Source organism: Globicephala melas, chromosome X (genome assembly GCF_963455315.2).
Source record: "Globicephala melas chromosome X, mGloMel1.2, whole genome shotgun sequence".
NCBI classification, from domain to species: Eukaryota; Metazoa; Chordata; class Mammalia; order Artiodactyla; family Delphinidae; genus Globicephala; species Globicephala melas.
Genome location: NC_083335.1, coordinates 25,259,191 through 25,276,755, shown reverse-complemented (window position 1 = coordinate 25,276,755; position 17,565 = coordinate 25,259,191). Strand labels below are relative to the sequence as shown.

Sequence of the window (17,565 nt, the reverse complement as noted above, 5' to 3'; positions counted from 1 at the left end):
ATTTCTTTGGCGTGTAATTGCTGGTGTATGGTAGTTGCATGTTTAGTTACTCAAGAAATTGTCAAACTGTATTCCAGAGTGACTGTACCATTTTACATTCCTACCAGCAATCTATGATGTACTCATATTTCTCTGAGAATACTAATTAGATTATCTTAAAATATCTCTTCTCTTTCTTGAACTATATTTATTCTGGGCTCAATATTCTGCTTGTTGTTTTAAAACTTACTGTCTTATTCTGTTGATTTTTATCATATATGTTAAATTTTTGTTGCCTGTTCATATACTTCAGAATGAAGTATTTGGTTGATTATTGTAGGTAAGTTGACATTGGTTTTCTTTGCTATTGTATAGGCAGGTGTCTTTCCTGATAGGTTTCTCACCTGATTGGGAAGCCTAATGGAAGCTTTGTTTCTGGAGACTAGGCTGGACATTTTGAATGGCAAGCTTCATTTTAAGATGCCTATATGAAGAGTTAGAATGTTTGGCTTGGGAATCCCCAAATTCCAGCCTGTGGAATGCTTTAATTTAAGTGTTAAGTTCAATATTTGAAGGCCTAACTACACATAGAGTTAAGCACTCTAGTTTTGGGGTGGTGTGTGTGTATATATGTGTGCGTGCTCACACGCACATGTGTATGTGAGTGTTTTGAACATGGAGCAGGAGACAGGGAAATGGCCTTCCCATCTCATCTCTCTGTATGGAGGAGTAGGGAAGGATAGAATGAAGACAGAGACCGATCAGGATTCCATAGATGGTCATTAAAATTAATACCCTTCTAGCCTCACTTTTCACCATCTCTCTGTGTAGAAGAGTTGGACAGGATGGGCTGATGGCAGAGACTTGTCACAAGTTTTTGGTAATCATTCAAATTAACACCTCTATATCCCCCTGTAAATACTTCAAGAATAGATCCTCACTGGGCTTTTCCCATGAATATCAGCTTGTACCATATTCATGTATTCAGCACCACATTTATAACAGGGCAAGAGAGTAACCTGTCCTGAGCTCCATGCTTTAGATGATCCCAATTATACACACACAAAAAATTAAACTTATCAAAGTACATATAGCAACTTCTGTCCCTTAGCATCTGCCACTCAGACCTGCAACCCTAAGCAAGCTGTCTTGTGACGAATATTGTTTGGATCCAGGAGAAAACATTTTCCCACCTCTTGCCCTGTGCCCAAATGTATCCAAATACTAAGGAGTTTCATGTGTTGGACACTGCTTCAGGATATTGCTTCAGGATACTGCTTCAGGATGTGAGAAACATTTAAATGCCTTATGTAACAGAAAACACTAATTAACTTGTTCAATATCTTTTCTCTCAGATGATATAAATCCCATAGATTCTTGCTTAAGGAAGTATTATTTCACAGTAGTGACAGGCATCCCTTCCCTTCCTTTTCTTTATGTTCCAATATTGTTTCTGGAGAGATACACATGGTTTTTATAACCAGTACAAAATGCAGCTGAGAAATATTTTGCTACATTTAACAATTCATATTCCTTTTAAATGTACATATATAGCTCTTTATGTTGGAAAATAGGTGGGCATTAAAAGGTAGTATTGTGAATATCTTTATATATATAATCATATTGATAAGATTTGAGTAAATTTTCAAAAAATACTATACATTTCAGCTTTATTTAAAATTTTAACTAAAATTTTGAAATTCAATAATTAAGGTATATATTTGGCTTTTAATTTTTAAAGTTTGAATATTATATAAAGTAACTGAAAGCATATGTGAACATAGCTATGTTTTAATATTTTATAGTAATTTAATTTTATCAACATAAATTCAAAATTTGTATATATATATCTATATATATATCTACATATTTTTTTTCTTTTTTTTTTTTTTTGTGATACGTGGGCCTCTCACTGCTGTGGCCTCTCCCGTTGCGGAGCACAGGCTTCGGACGCGCAGGCTCAGTGGCCATGGCTCACGGGTCCAGCTGCTCCACAGCATGTGGGATCTTCCCAGACCGGGGCACGAACCCGTGTCCCCTGCATTGGCAGGCAGACTCTCAACCACTGCACCACCAGGGAAGCCCAAAAATTTGTATATTTTGAACATGATCACCTTTTAATCTTTTATTGCATTAATATGAAAATCTTTATTTTAACAACATTAAAGAAAAGGAAAAATAAATTGTATGGAATGAATATTCATAAATATGAATTATATATATATCTATATTTTATTACTCAACCAAATATCACTGACTAATCAATAGAAAATTGTTATACATTAATAATTAACAATTTGTAATATTCTTCCAAAATTTTCATATAAAAACAGTCAACCAGGCTTTTAACTTTTTTCAAGGCAGGATAATATATATGTTTTATGTAACAGATTTTTAGCTTGACTTAGAAGTCTTATACTCTTGCCAGGTCCCCAAATTGTTAAAGGTGTGTCCAAGCTCTTATTTGATTTCTGGTTCCAAAAATGTGTTTAAATCTTTTTGCTATTTTTTCCTTACTCTTTTAGTTCAGATATTTACTATGATGTTTTTAGAAAATATCACACACAAACAATTCTGCCCAGTCTTCAGTAAACGCTTTCACCTCAAAATAAGTGCCTTCTTCTGTTGTGCACTTGACTGCTTTTTACTCCTCCAAGACTCCATGTTTTCCTATGGAACTCCTGTTGTATAAATGCTGTGTGTGTGTGTGTGTGTGTGTGTGTGTGTGTGTGTGTGTGTGTGAGAATAAAGATGTTCTTCCATATTTGCTCTCTGTATCCTTGCTATTTAAAGTAAGGTCTGCTGATCAGTAACTTATGCATCTCTTGGGAACCAATGAGAAATGCAGAATCACAGGCCCTACCACATATTTACTCATTCAAAATGTGCATTTTTAACAAGATCACCTGGTGATTTATATCCACATTAGTGCTTGAAGGGCACTGCTCAATATCTTGGCTATCATAATTTCTATGGTTTTCCTTTAATTCTGTATTTTGAGAGGATTCTCTGATACAGTAACTAAATTTTGCTAATTCAGATCTTTATTGTTATGTATGTGATTCAGTGCCACTAAGGGCTATTTTATTATTATTATTACAATCTCTGATATATTTTTATTTCTATGGAAGTTATCTTCTTTTTTATTCTCTCATTATACTTGATTTCCCCTTTTACTTCTTGTAATTCTGTAAATTTATATATATTTTTTCAGTTATATAAATATGTGCATAGATTTATAATTGTGATATATTCATGAAGGATTGACCATTTTGTCATTTTATGAAATCTCCCTCATTATCACTGGAAATGGTGCTTGCCTTAAAGTCTGCTTGATTTAGTAACAGTCCTGTTAAAGTAGATTTCCTCTTAGTATTTTTCATACTGAATGTTTTCATTGTTTTACCTTGAACCCGATTACTTTTTTTTTTTTAGAACCTGATTACTTTTATTTAAATTGTGTTTTTTGGTAAATAGCAACCATTTCGAAATATGCCATAACTGTTGTCCAAAACAAAGGGAACTTTGTAAGGTCCTTGTATGACCTTGTTGTGTCTCCTTTGTTGACTTTAGAATTCCTTAATTACTCCCACTTGGATAAAGTCTTTGTTATGCAGCTCTTTTCACTGTAAGCCACTGTTACACCAATCCCTCTTGGTATGGTGGCAAGGTATGGGAGAAGTTTCTTTCAATTTATGATTAAATCTCAGTCGTTTAGTGGGCCCATGTCTCTGAGCTGTGACTTGCAACAATGTTTCTTAGCCTTAATTTCTCCTCTTAGGTAATACAGGAAGGATTTGGGGTGGGGGAGGGAGTAGAATTGGATAAATGCTCTTCTCCCTAGGGTGTAATAAGGCTCTGGTAAAGCCTTTTCTCCTGCAAAGTTCCCTTTGTTTTGGAGAACAGTCTTGGCATATTTCAAAATGGTTATGTTTCCTTTTCCTGTTTCAGAGCCAGTAGAGGATCTTTCCAGGCTTTTCACTGTGAGGATCTCATTGGGCTCCTGAAGGCAAAGTCCATGAAAGTGTACCCCCGACACACATGCCAAAACACAGCACTTAGGAGTTCTCCCTCATGCTAGTGTACTCAACCTCAAACAATTTGTTAAAATTACAACTTAAGTGTTCCTAGGACTTTTTGTTTCCAGGTTTCAGCTGTGATTCTCTATTCATCTCTCTCTCCAGATTTCAAGAGTGGCAGTTTGCCCTGTGATCACAATTCTCTGATGGGTCTAAGAAGAGTCCTTAATTTTCAGTTTGTTCAGCAGTTTTCTTTCTGTAATGATGGAAATAGCTATCTCCTAGCTGTTTACATGTCAAAGTTGAAACCAGGAGTCTCTTTTGGTTTGTTTATAACTTCTGAAACAGTAAATATTTTTAAGATGTTTTATTTCATAAAAGAAGTATATCATGCTGTATGCAATCTTTGGAGACTCATTTGTCCTCAACATTTTATCACAAAATTCTTTCATGTTTTTACATGTTGCTAGTTCATTTGTTTTGACTACTGTATAATACTGCATTTTACTGTACCACAGTTAATTCATCTACATTATTGTTTATGAGCATTTGGTTTTTTTCCAGTTTGTCGATATTGTGCACAGTACTTGAAAATACACAAACCCTTTTTAGTATATATGTAGGAGGGGAATTTCTGGCTCATATATATGTCTATTGTCAACTTTAGGAGATAATGCTAATGCCTTATGAAGGTATACATATTTATATATACATATTTCATTCTGTTAATATGGTAGATTAAAATGATTTTTTGTCAAATGGCAAACCAACTTTGCTTTTCTTGGATAAACCCCAACAAGTCATGGTGTATTATTCTTTTTGTACATTACTTTAAATTATCTACTGATATTTTGAAAGGGAATTTGCATCTATATTTATGAGGGATATTGGTATAAATTTTCTTTTTCCGTGATGTTTTTGTCAGTTTTTGGTATCAGGGTTTTAATGTCCTGGCTAGCTGACTTAGGAAGGATTTCCTCCACTTCTATTTATGAAAACAGTTTATTTTAGATATGGCATTATTTATTGCTTAAATATTTGATTAATTAATTAATTAATGAAACTGTGCCTGGAGGTTTTCTGCCTTCCCTCCTTCCTCCCTGCTTTCTTTCCTCCTTCCCACCCATTCATCCTTACGTTCTTTCTTTCTCTTTTTTTTCCTCCCTCTTCTCCTCTCTTCCTATTTCTCTCTCCTGATCTTGCTCTCTCCATTTTATTTTCTGCTTTTCTTAGGTGGTTTCTGATTATGAATTGAATTACCTTAATGAAAAGTGTTTTTCTAACTTTTTATTTCTTCATCTGTCAGTTTGGGTAATTCATGGTTTTCAATAAATATCTTCAGTTAGCTAGGTTGTTGAATTTAATGATATAAACAGATTTATAATATTATTTTATTACCCTTTTAATGTCTGTAGTCCTTTTAATATGTTTAATGATATTCCCTTTTTAATTACTGCTTTAGGCAATATGTATATCTTTTTTTCTTAATCAGTCTGGTTAGTATCTACAATTTTTATTATTTTTCCCCCCAAACCCCATATCTTAACTTTATTATCTATTGTTATCTGTTTCCTATTTCTTGATTTATGATCTTATTTTTATTATTTACCTTCTATTATTTTAGGTTTAATTTGCTCTTTTACTAGTGCTCTTACGGTACAAGCTTAGGTCATTAATTTTTAAATCATTTTTCTAGCAGTTATTTATATTTATAAAATTCTAAGCATTGCTTTGGATATATACCACAAAATTTGATACTTGGATATCCATTATTGATATATATGGTAGGTGTTCAGCTCCCAATATTCACTATTTTTTCTTATGATTTCTTCTTTGACCCATGGGTTATTAACACATGTTGCAGAAATTCCAAAATTGAGGGAATCTCTCCATACTATTTGGTATGGGTTGAGATATGTTCCCACCTGAAAAAAAAGATATGCTGATGTCCTAACCCCCAGTACCTCAGAATGTGACCTTATTTGAAAGCAGAATCAATGTAGATGTAATTAGTTAAGATAAGGTCATATTGGAGTCGGGTGAACCCTTAATCCTATACGACTGGTGTCCATATAAGAAGGCAGCCATGTGAAGATAGGCACAGGGCAAAAGTCATGTGAAGGCAGAGAATCAGAGTGATGCATGAACAGGCCAAAGAATGTCAAAGATTGCTGACAAACCACCAGAAGCTAAGAAAATGCAAGGAAGGATTCCACTGCAGGTTTTAGAGGGAGATTGGCTCTGGTGACACATTGGTTTCAGACTTCTTGCCTCCAGAACTGAAACAGTAAATTTCTGTTGTTTTAAACTCCCCAGTTTGTGGTACTTTGTTATGGCAGGCCTAGGAAACTAATACACTATTACTGTATGGTTTCAATTCTTTTAAATTTGTTGAGGATTTGGTCTTATGGCTCAGCATACCTTCTACCTTGGTGAATGTTCTCTGCACTTGTACATATATGCTGCACTTGTTTGTATAGCGTTCTTATTTTGGCGAGAGGAGTAACAAATTACTCTATTTGAAGGAATGGTACTAAGGAAAGAACTTGTAGATGTTTTGGTACAACTTATAGAAATGGTAAAGGTAACCCAAACATGCGTGCACTGCCTTGGTGACCAGGGAAGTCATCCCCGTGGCTATGGGAAGCCAGTCTAAGGCTTAGCTCTCATTATCACTGTTTCCCAGGATGTGCTTGTCAAAGAGATACTCTGCCATGCCAGATTCGGGGGCCCCCATCTTGTGTAAGTTGGTTACATGGTCACGCAACTCTTTGATGGATTTCACCTGCTCGTTCAAGTAAAGCGTCTCAATGAAGTCACACAAATTGGGATCATTTTTGTCAGTGGCCAATTTGTGCAGTTCCAGTAATGACTGATTCACACTTTTTTCCAAGTGTAGCGCACATTCCATTGCATTCAGCCCATCCTCCCAGTCATCACGGTCTGGTTTCTTGATATCCTGAAGGAAGATTCGGCCACCCCGTTGGTTCTGCAGCTTCATCAGTTTCAAAGCATGTTCCCTCTCCTCACGAGACTGGTGAAGAAAGTATTTGGCAAAGTTCTTCAGAGCCACATCATCGCGGTCAAAATAGTATGACATGGATAGGTAGACGTAGGAGGCGTAGAGCTCCAGGCTGATCTGGCGGCTGATGGCAGCCTCCGAGTGCTGGTGGTAGTTCTGGCACACCTGCGAGGGGGATGCGGTCGTCATGGCCAGCGGCTGGGGAGAGGCGGTCGGAGGGCGCTGTGAGGTGGTGGCGAGGGCTGGTTCTGAGCGGCCGGCCGGAGTGGGGGACAAGCGCAGGGTTCTGTCCAAGCACTGTTGAAGCAGGAAACCTCGGTGACTCTCCGCGAAGACTGTGGCCGGTATAGCATTCTTTAAATGTCAACTAGATCAAGTTGGTGGTTTTCAAATCTCTTGTATCTTCACTGATTTTTTTTTCTACATTTTCTATCAGGTACTGGGAGAGGGATGTTTATTCTCTATGAGTGCTGATTTTTCTATCTTAGTCTGTCAGTTTTTACTTAATATAGCTTTTTACATCCACTTTAATATGATTCATATTCAATTTTTATAACTTTCCTTAACTGTTTACTGTCACTCTGTGCCTCTTTTATTAAATTGTTTCTACTCAACACCATAGAGTTTAATCTTGCTTTTAAATCTAGTCTGACAGTCTCTGCCTTTTGATTCTAGTGTTAGACCATTTATTAATTGAATCAGTACAGGTGTTTACTTTGTCTTTACTGCAGATCCAATTTTCTGTCATATATAATTTCTCTACAGTCTGATGAACTTCTTTTATCAGTTATTATATTGTAGGTCCATTTGGGACAAATTCAGCTTTCCCTACTGAGAAAGTTTTTATTTCATATTCATAGATTGCAAAGATATTCTTCTGTGATTTATTCCAGCAGGTATATAAAGTTTTTACACTTACGTCTATGATCATCCTGAAATGAAATTTTGTGTGTGGAGTAAGATAGCATCCAAGTTCATTTTTTTCCCCATAATCATATCCAGTTGTCCCAGTACTATTTGTTGATAAGACAGACTTTCTTTTCCCCATTAAATTGTAGAAATGTATTTGTGGAAAGTCAAATGACCATATAAGCTTAGGTCTTATTCTGAATTCCCTATTTTATTCCATTTATTGATTCATCTATCCATATATCAATACTATTCTGTCTTAGTTAATGAAGCTTCTTTGTAAGTCTTGATATCTGGGACTAAATGTTGCACAATATCACTATCCTTTTGAAAACTAATACTAGCTCTTCTGTAGCATAAATTGTAGAATCCGACTGTCAGTTTCTTCAGTATCATAGCAATATTCCCTCAATTAATGAACATAAATAATCTCTCCATTTATTTAACCATTCTTTAATATTCCTTATCTATGTCATGGGTTTTTCAGTCATGAGCTCTTGGAAAATTTCATTAAATGTATTCCTAACTCTTTAATATTTTCATGCCACTTTAATGATATTTCAGAATTAAAATTCTCAATATTTTGTTGCTAGTATATGTTAATGCAGTTGCTTTTTTATATTTTAACTTATGTGAGTTAGAGTTCTAATATTTTTATTAATGGATTCCTGTAGATTTTTTCTAGCATATAATCATACTCTCTGAAAATAACAGTAGTTTTACTTCTTATCCAATATTTATGTATTTGTTTACTCTTCTGTCTTATTGCTTGGTTAAGACCTACTTCTAATGTTGATTAGAAGTAATGAGAGCAGACATCCCTGACTTTTCCCTATTTTAGATGGAAACTTCAATATCATAACAGTAAGCTTGATGTTAGCTATAGATCTTTGCTAGAAGCATTTTAGCAGACTGAGGGAGTTCCCTCCTACTTACAGTGTGCTGAAATTAGTTATTATGATTTAGTGTTGAATTTCTTTAAAAAAATTCTTTTCTATATCTGTTGAGATCATTACTTTTGCTTCTTATTTTTTAAATAGATTTGTGGTGATTTAGATGGATTTTAGAATTTTAAACCAACCTCACATTCCTGAGATAAACCCACTTTGTTATAATCTATTTTCCTTTTTGTTAAATATTGATGGATTCAATTCATAATGTTTTCTTGAGGAATTTTGATGCTATGCTCCTGAGTAGTTTTGAACTATAAATTAATTTTCTTATAATGCCCTTGTCAGGCTTTTGTATCAAGATCACATTGTCTCATAAAATCAGTTGTGACATGTTCTTATTTCTGTTATTTTCTAAAAATGTTTGTGGGAGATTGGTGTTATTTCTTCCTTAAATGTTTGATGATATTCACCAGTAAAATTGTCTGGGTGTGTAGTTACCTATCATTATTGTGCAAACTTCATGCCAGGGCGGGAAAGTGTAGCTTCATGCATCGGGACCCTGTCTTTTCCAAGGGGGTTTCTCAGATGACTGCCTTCTGTTTTGGAGCTCTGATGAATCTGGCACAATCTAGCCACCACAGGGAGAATAGAAGTGCACATTGGGATGGTAGAATGCCATTGATCTTATCTCCTGCTCTGCACAGTGAGCAGACAAAAAAAATCTCAGCTCTCAGCTTCCCCCTTGGGAGGGAAAGAGTTGATCCATGCATCCAGCAATCCATCCTCTCCAGGGCTGCACAAAGGAATGGAATCAGTACTGTATAGCACAGGGAACTATATTCAATATCCTGTCATAAACCATAATGGAAAAGAATATAAAGGAAAGAATGTCTGTATGTGTATAGCTGAGTCACTTTGCTGTACAGCAGAGATTGGCACAACATTGTAAATCAACTATACTTCAGTTGAAGAAAAATAAAAATTAAAAAAAGAAATAGCATCTGTTTCACCAGTTCTGAAGTTCTGATGGGCCAGTGGCAGCTCGTGTGTAGATGCCATTGTTTCTCTCCCATGATCAACACAGGGTTAATGGATAAAAAATCCTAGTTTTCAGCTTGCCCCTGAGAAGGAAAAGAGTTGATCTGTATGTCCAATGCCCCCACTTTTCCAGGGCTGACCAAAGAACTAACATTGATCTCACTAGTCTTGAAGCTCTGATAGATGTAGCACAGTCTAGCCACCTGGTGAAGAATGGAGGTAGCAGCTTGGGCTGGTAGATGCCATAGCTACCCCTACCTCCTGGGCTCAGCATGGAGGGAACGGACAAAAGCCACAGATGCCTGCTTTTCCCTGGGGAGGGTAGGAGTTGGTAGAGGTCCCCAAAATATCTGGCCAGGCTGATTGGCAGGGGTCTTCTTCTGTATGAGGCAAGTCAGTGAAGACTGAAAGAGGTGTCTGCTTTGTCAAATGTATAGACACCAACACAGAAAACCTATGAAAATGAGGAATCAGATAAAGATGTTCCAAACAAAGGAAACAGAGAAATCTCCAGAAACCAACCCTAATGAAACAGAGTTATGTGATTTTCCTTATAGAGAATTAGAAATAGCTCTTATAAAGATGGACAATGAGGTGGTGGGTAAATCACTTTTTAATTCTAGTATAAAAGTTAAAGACAAAAGTATTTTTAAAAATTATACCTAAAAATGTGTTAAAGGATACACAATATGAATACCTTCAAATTGTGACGTGTATGCATGACACCCACTCTGAAAGATTTTTTGAAAAAAAAAAGAAAAAACTATGGTGAAAAGTTTCATTTAAATTCTTTCCAAACCCAAGGATCCTTAGGCAGTAAGCAAACTCTAGCAGCATTATCAAAATCCTCCACAAGTTTGCAAATGTTTGAGTGTCAGGCTTGAGACATAGAGTCTTGCCACGTTAGATGCTTTCTCTCGCGGGAAGTAAGAGGAAACCTAGAGGTTGTATGGTGCCTGTCATGGCAGGAGAAAGCTGACTTCTGGAGATAGTCAGTAAATTCTGACAATGATAACATGAACTGGAGAGGGGAGAAGTTAAAGTGTAGAGCATTTGTATGCAGTTGAACTCTAGTTGTCAGCTTAAACAATGACTGTTATAAGATATATCATATTCTTATAAAATATAATAATATTATATATGTATTACATAACCCCAAAGTAACCAAAAAATACCTATAGAAATTATACAAAAGAAAAAGTGAAAGGAATGAAAGTCTATCAATTCAAAATATCAAAAAAAACACAAAGCAAGATGAAGGGGAACAGACAGACAAAAGAATTAAAAGACTAACAGAAAACAACGAATGGCAATAGTAAATACTTTCCTAAGAATAATAATTTAAATGTAAATAGATTAAATTCTCCAACTAGAATGGCTGAAGGGATAAAAAGCAGGACTGGGCTTCCCTGGTGGCGTAGTGGTTGAGAGTCCGCCTGCCAATGCAAGGGACACGGGTTCGTGCCCCGGTCCAGGAAGATCCCACATGCCACGGAGCAGCTGGGCCCGTGAGCCATGGCCGCTGAGCCTGCGCGTCTGGAGCCTGTACTCCGCAACGGCAGAGGCCACAACAGTGAGAGGCCCGCATACTGCAAAAACAAAAAACAAACAAAAAAAAGCAGGACTAACTATATGCTATCTACAAGAAAAATCACTATTTTTTTTAATTGAAGTATAGTTGATTCACAGTATTGTGTTAGTTTCAGGTGTACAGCAAAGTGATTCAGTTCTATTCAGTTAAATATATATATGTATATTTCAGATTATTTTTCATTATAGGTTATTACGAGATACTGAATATAGTACCCTGTGAAAAAGGATGAAATATTGAAATATTGCCATCTGCAGCAACTTGGATGGACCTAGAAACTATCGTACTAAGAAAATCACTTCAGATTTAAGGACACGTATAGGCAGAAAGTGTAGGGATGAAAAGAGATAATATTCCATGTCATTGGCAAACAGTAGAGAGCAGGGTTGACTGATTTTATCAGGCAAAATAGATTTTAAATTACAAACTCTCACAAGAAATAAAGAAGGATATTATATAATGATAAAGGGTCAATCCACCAGGAAGATATTTGCACTCAGTATCAGAGCATACACTGGTAGAACTGAAGGAAGAAATAGATAGCAATACAGTAAGAGTAAGAGATTTCAGTACCACACTTTCAAGAAGGGATGGAATATCCAGACAGAAGATCAGTAAGCAAACAGAGGACTTCAATAACACTATAGGCCAAATGTAACAAACAAAGTTTCTATAAACTTTCCACTCAATACCACAATACACCACAATACACATTCTTCTCAACTGAGAATAGATCCTTCTCCAGGATGGATCACATGTTAGATCATGAAACAAGTCTTAACAAATTTAAGATTAAAATCATACGAATTATCATTTCTGATCACAGTGGAATAAAAATAGAAATCAGTAGCAGAAGGAAAACTGAAAAATTCACAAATATGTGGAAATTAAACCATACACTCTTGAACAACGATTGGGTCAAAAAAGAATCAGAGGAAACTAGAAAATACCTCGAGACAAAAATAAAAACACAACATACCAAAACGTATGAAATTGAGAAAAAGAGTACTAAGAGGGCTGTTCATAGTTAGAAAAGTCTACATCATAAAAGAAGAAAGAGCTCAAAAAATCTAGCTTCATACCTCAAGGATTTAGAAAAAGAAAAATAAAGCCCAAAGTTAGCAGAAGGAATTTTAAAAAAAGACAGAAATAAACCAAATAGAAAATGGAAAAACAATAGAAAAAAACAGTGAAACTCAGAACTGTTTTTTGAAAAGATTTTTTGAAAAGCGAAAAAAACCCTGGGGTAGACTAAGAAAAAGAGAGAACAATCAGTATCAGAAATGAGAGACATTACAACTTATGCCACAGAAATACAAAGAATCATAAGGACACTACTATGGACAATTATATACCAACAAGCTGAATAGTCTAGAAAAGATGAATAAATTCCTGGAAACATACAACCTACCAAGACTAAAGCATGAAGTCTGAACAGACCTATATCTAGTATGGAGATTGAATCAGTAATCAAAAACCTCCCAAAAAAGAAAAGCACAGAGTCAGATGGCTTCACTAGTGAATTCTTAGGAAAAAATACCAATCTTTCTTAAACTTTTCCACAAAATTGAAGAGGAGGGAACACTTCCAGACTCATTTAATGAGTCCCTCACTACCCTGATACTAAAGCCAGACAAAGACCTACAAGAAGGTAGGTGAGAGAGAGAGAATCATAAGAATATATTACCTTATCAAAAATAAATTGATTGTAAAAAAAAATTGGAGATAGTAAGACAGCAAGAAAGGGTCAAAACTTTCAAATATTATTTTTATTATTGCTTTCCTTAAACATTTGTAATACATGTTTTTTATATAAGAAAGCCTTTCCTAGCATCTCAAATTTAACTATTTACTATATGTAATACAATAGAATTTTTGCATACGTTGTGAGGAAGGAATAAAAACTTATTTTCCCCATCTGGAAAATTGTTCTAGCATCATCTATATCTATCTATCTATCTATCTATCTATCTATCATCTATCTATATCTATTTTTATTTTGAGATGTATTTTACATAAATAATAGTGCATAAAACACAATGTAGAGAATAATTATGAGTATGTATAATTTGTAACAACCAAAGTGAAAAAAATAGATCATTTTTAGTATCTCAGAAATCCCTCATGTGTCTATCCTTTCTCCCTATTCCAAATATTTTGACTTTTATGATAATTATTACCTTGCTTTTCTTTATAATTTTACTACTTATATGAATATGTCTATAAATATATTATTTTGCCTTGATTTTGAGTGTGATGCAAAGTGAGCACACTACTGCATTACTTTCTTTTTTATTTATTGCTCAACATTGTGAGAATCTAACATCATTAAATATAGCTATAGTTATTTCATTTGGTTTGCTGTATACTATTCTATTGTATGAATATCTCCAAGTTTGTTCATTCTACTATTGATAGACATTTGAAGATTTTTCCAATTGAAAATCATTACAAACACTGCTGCTGCAAATATTTTCAATATCTACTAGCAAGCATGTACAAGATTCATTCTGCTTTATATACTTAGATGGGATGTTGCTATATTACAAATCAAGTGTTATTTAAATGAGTAGATAATGCTAATATTTTTTCCAACATAGTTGAACAACTTACAATCTGCCAGTCATGCATGAGATTCTCCTTTGCTTCACAATTTTACCAACAATTGGTGTCATCAGAGGTTTTAGTAATTGCCAATCTGGTATGTATGCGATAATGTTTCATTGAGATTTTAATTTGAATTTGTCTGATTTACTAATGAAGTTAAAGGTATGTTTACATGTTTAGTGGTAATTGGTATATCCTCTTTTGTAAAGTATAGTAAAATTTATGGCCCATTTAAAAAAACTGGTATTTGGAGATTTTCTTAATGGCTTCTTGTAATTTTTGTTTGTTGGTATGTATTATATACATATAATTAGTTAAATATACATGTTGCACACATCCTCTCCTTACTTTCTTTTACCTTCTCACAGTTTTATTGTGTCTTTAGACAAAGAGAGATTAAGTTTAATGTAATTGAGTTTATCAGTATTTCCTTCATGCATATGGCTGTTTTCATCTAGTTTAACACATCTTTCCTTCAAGATAAAATCATAAAAATATTGTCTTATGCATCTTCTAAAAATGTATAGTTTCCCCTTTCATGCGTTAGTCATTTTTTCTGCCTGGAATTGATTTTTATAGCATTTGTAAAATTTGGGATATATTTTATATAGCATATAATTCAGCTTTTTTTTTTTTTTTTTTTTTTTTGCGGTACACGGACCTCTCACCGCCGTGGCCTCTCCTGCTGTGGAGCACAGCCTCTGGACGCACAGGCCCAGTGGCCATGGCTCCCGGGCCCAGCCGCTCCGTGGCACGTGGGATCCCCCCGAACCGGGGCATGAACCCGTGTCCCCTGCATCGGCAGGTGGACTCACAACCACTGCGCTACCAGGGAAGCCCTAATTCAGCATTTTTAAAGTGTACACCTAAGTGGATTACAATATATTTACTGCTGTATAGCCCTCACCACTGTCTAATTCCAGAACTTTCCACTACCCCATAATGAAACCATAGTCATTAGGAGTTAATGTCAATCACCCATCACTCCCATCCCCTGACAATCACTGTTCTACTTTCAGTCTCTATGGATTTGCCTATTCTGCAAATTTCACATAAACGTTATCATAAAATGTGACATTGGAAAATTATTGACCTTCTAGATTCCGCTCTAGATCCCAGGAATATTTTGCAACTTTCCAAAGTTTTAGGGACGTTCCTCCTGTGTTAGTTGCTAGGGCTACCATAACAAAATATCACAGACTGCGTGGCTTAAACCACAGAAATTAATTTTCTCACAGTTCTAGAGACTTCAAGTCCTAGAGCAAGGTGTTGGCAGGTTTGATTTCTCCTAAGGCCTCTCTCACATGGCCTTTTCTCTGTGTGCACGCATCTCCAAATATGGTCATATTCTAAAATTCTGGGGTTAGGGTTTCAACATATGAATTTTGAGGGGACACAATTCATTCCATAAAACCTCCCAAACTTTTTGGTTAGTCTATTGTTTTCCACAGCTGTTACACATCACCTATCATCTGAGGTGGCAGGAACCTAAGATTGTTTTAGCCTGCAAGGTTTTCAGGAAATGCTGCCCCCAATTTGCAAGCTGCTTTAACAGTAAACCTGCAAGTTACTGACATAAAAACTAACGTTTGAGCCAGTTTTCCAGGGAGATACCAGACAGGTCAGAACAAATAATTAATTACAACTCTATGTGAATAAGTTCTGTTCTTTTTCCTTTCGTGCCAGGAAAGTGGTCCAGTGGTCTGTTATTTTCATGGCTACCATGGGGAAAGGGAGCTGGGTATGGGAATGGGGTAAGTTAAATGCCACAAGATTCTCAGTTCTTACTGAGAATTGTTCTTTTCATTTTTTTCTTTTTTTGAGCAAGTACATTCTCCAGATTGTTGCAAGCCTTGGTAAGTTTCCAGAATCTAAAAAAAAGTTGATTCTGACAGTTTTTGCCAGTTTTTTCTTGCTTTTATGCATGGTAGAATTGGGGATCATTTATTCTGCCATTTTTGCTGATGTCAACCTGGAATTGATCTTTGCATATGATACGCAGTAAAAGTCCTGTTGATTCATCAGTTGTCGCCACATGACTTTTTGTAAAGTTCATCCTTTCTTGCTTTTCTTCAAGGCCATCTCTTTCGTGCATCAATTGTCCATACATAGGTTACTCAGTTTCTAGGATTTTTATTTTCATTCTGAGTGATTTATTTACGCATCCATGTCCAAATACCATGCTGTCTGATTATTTTACTTTAAAATAAGTACATTTTTAAACTATTTTTAATTTAATTTTTTAGTGAAGTATAGTTGATTTACAATGTTGTGTTAGTTTCTGGTGTACAGTAAAGTGATTCAGTTTTATATATATATTCAGTTTCATATATATATATATATATTCTTTTTCATATTCTTTTCCATTATGGTTTATTACAGGGTATTGAATATAGTTCCCTGTGCTATATAGTAGGACCTTGTTTTTTGTCTATTTTATATATAGTAGACTGTATCTACTAATCCCAAACTCCTAATTTATCCCTCCCCCATCCCTTTTCCCCTTTGGTAACCATAAGTTTATTTTCTATGTCTGTGAGTATGTTTCTGTTTCATAAATAAGTTCATTTGTGTCATATTTTAGATTCCATCCACATATAAGTGATATCATATGATATTTGTCTTTCTGACTTATTACTTCATTTAGTATAATAATTTCTAGGTACATCCATGTTGCTGCAAATTTCATTCTTTCATGGCTAAGTAATATTCCATTGTATATATGTACCACATCTTCTTTATCCATTTATCTGTCAATGAACATTTAGGTTGCTTTCATGTTTGCCTGTTGTAAATAGTGCTGCTATGAACATAGGAGTACATGTATCTTTTTGAGTTATAGTTTTATCCAGATATATGCCCAGGAGTGGGATTGCTGGATAATACAACAACTCTATTTTTAGTTTTTTGAGGAGCCTGCATACTGTTCTCCATAGTGGCTGCACCAATTTACAGTCCCGCTAACAGTATAAGAGGGTTCCCTTTTCTCCACAGCCTCTCCAGCACTTGTTATTTGTAGACTATTTAATGATGGCCATTCTGACCAGTGTGAGGTGGTACCTCATTGCAGGTTTTATTTGCATTTCTTTAATAATTAGCGATGTTGAGCATCTTCTCGTGTGCATATTGGCCATCTGTGTGTCTTCTTTGGAGAAATGTCTATTTGGATCTTCTGTCCATTATATGATTAGGTTGTTTGGTTTTTTTGTTACTTACGTGTATGAACTGTTTTCATGTTTCAAGCCCTTGTCAGTCACATTGTTTGCAAATATTATATCCTGGTCCATAGGTTGTCTTTTTGTTTTGTTGATGGTTTCCTTTGCTGTGAAAAAGCTTATAAGTTTGATTAGGTCCCATTTGTTTATTTTTGCTTTTATTTCTGTTGCCTTGGGAGACTGACCTAAGAAAACATTGGTACAATTTATGTCAGAGAATGTTTTTCCTGTGCTCTCTTCTAGGAGTTTTATGTTATCATGTCTTATATTTAAGTCTTTAATCCATTTTGAG

At 35.2% G+C, this 17,565-nt stretch overlaps 1 long non-coding RNA gene and 1 pseudogene across 1 annotated transcript in view; one reads left to right on the top strand and one right to left on the bottom strand.

Annotated features, from left to right (window-relative positions):
• Positions 1-17,565, top strand: part of LOC132594419 (uncharacterized) — a 283,860-nt gene that overhangs the window by 253,814 nt on the left and 12,481 nt on the right. The window lies entirely within an intron of this gene.
• On the bottom strand, positions 6,658-7,209 carry LOC115846297 (ferritin heavy chain pseudogene; annotated as a pseudogene).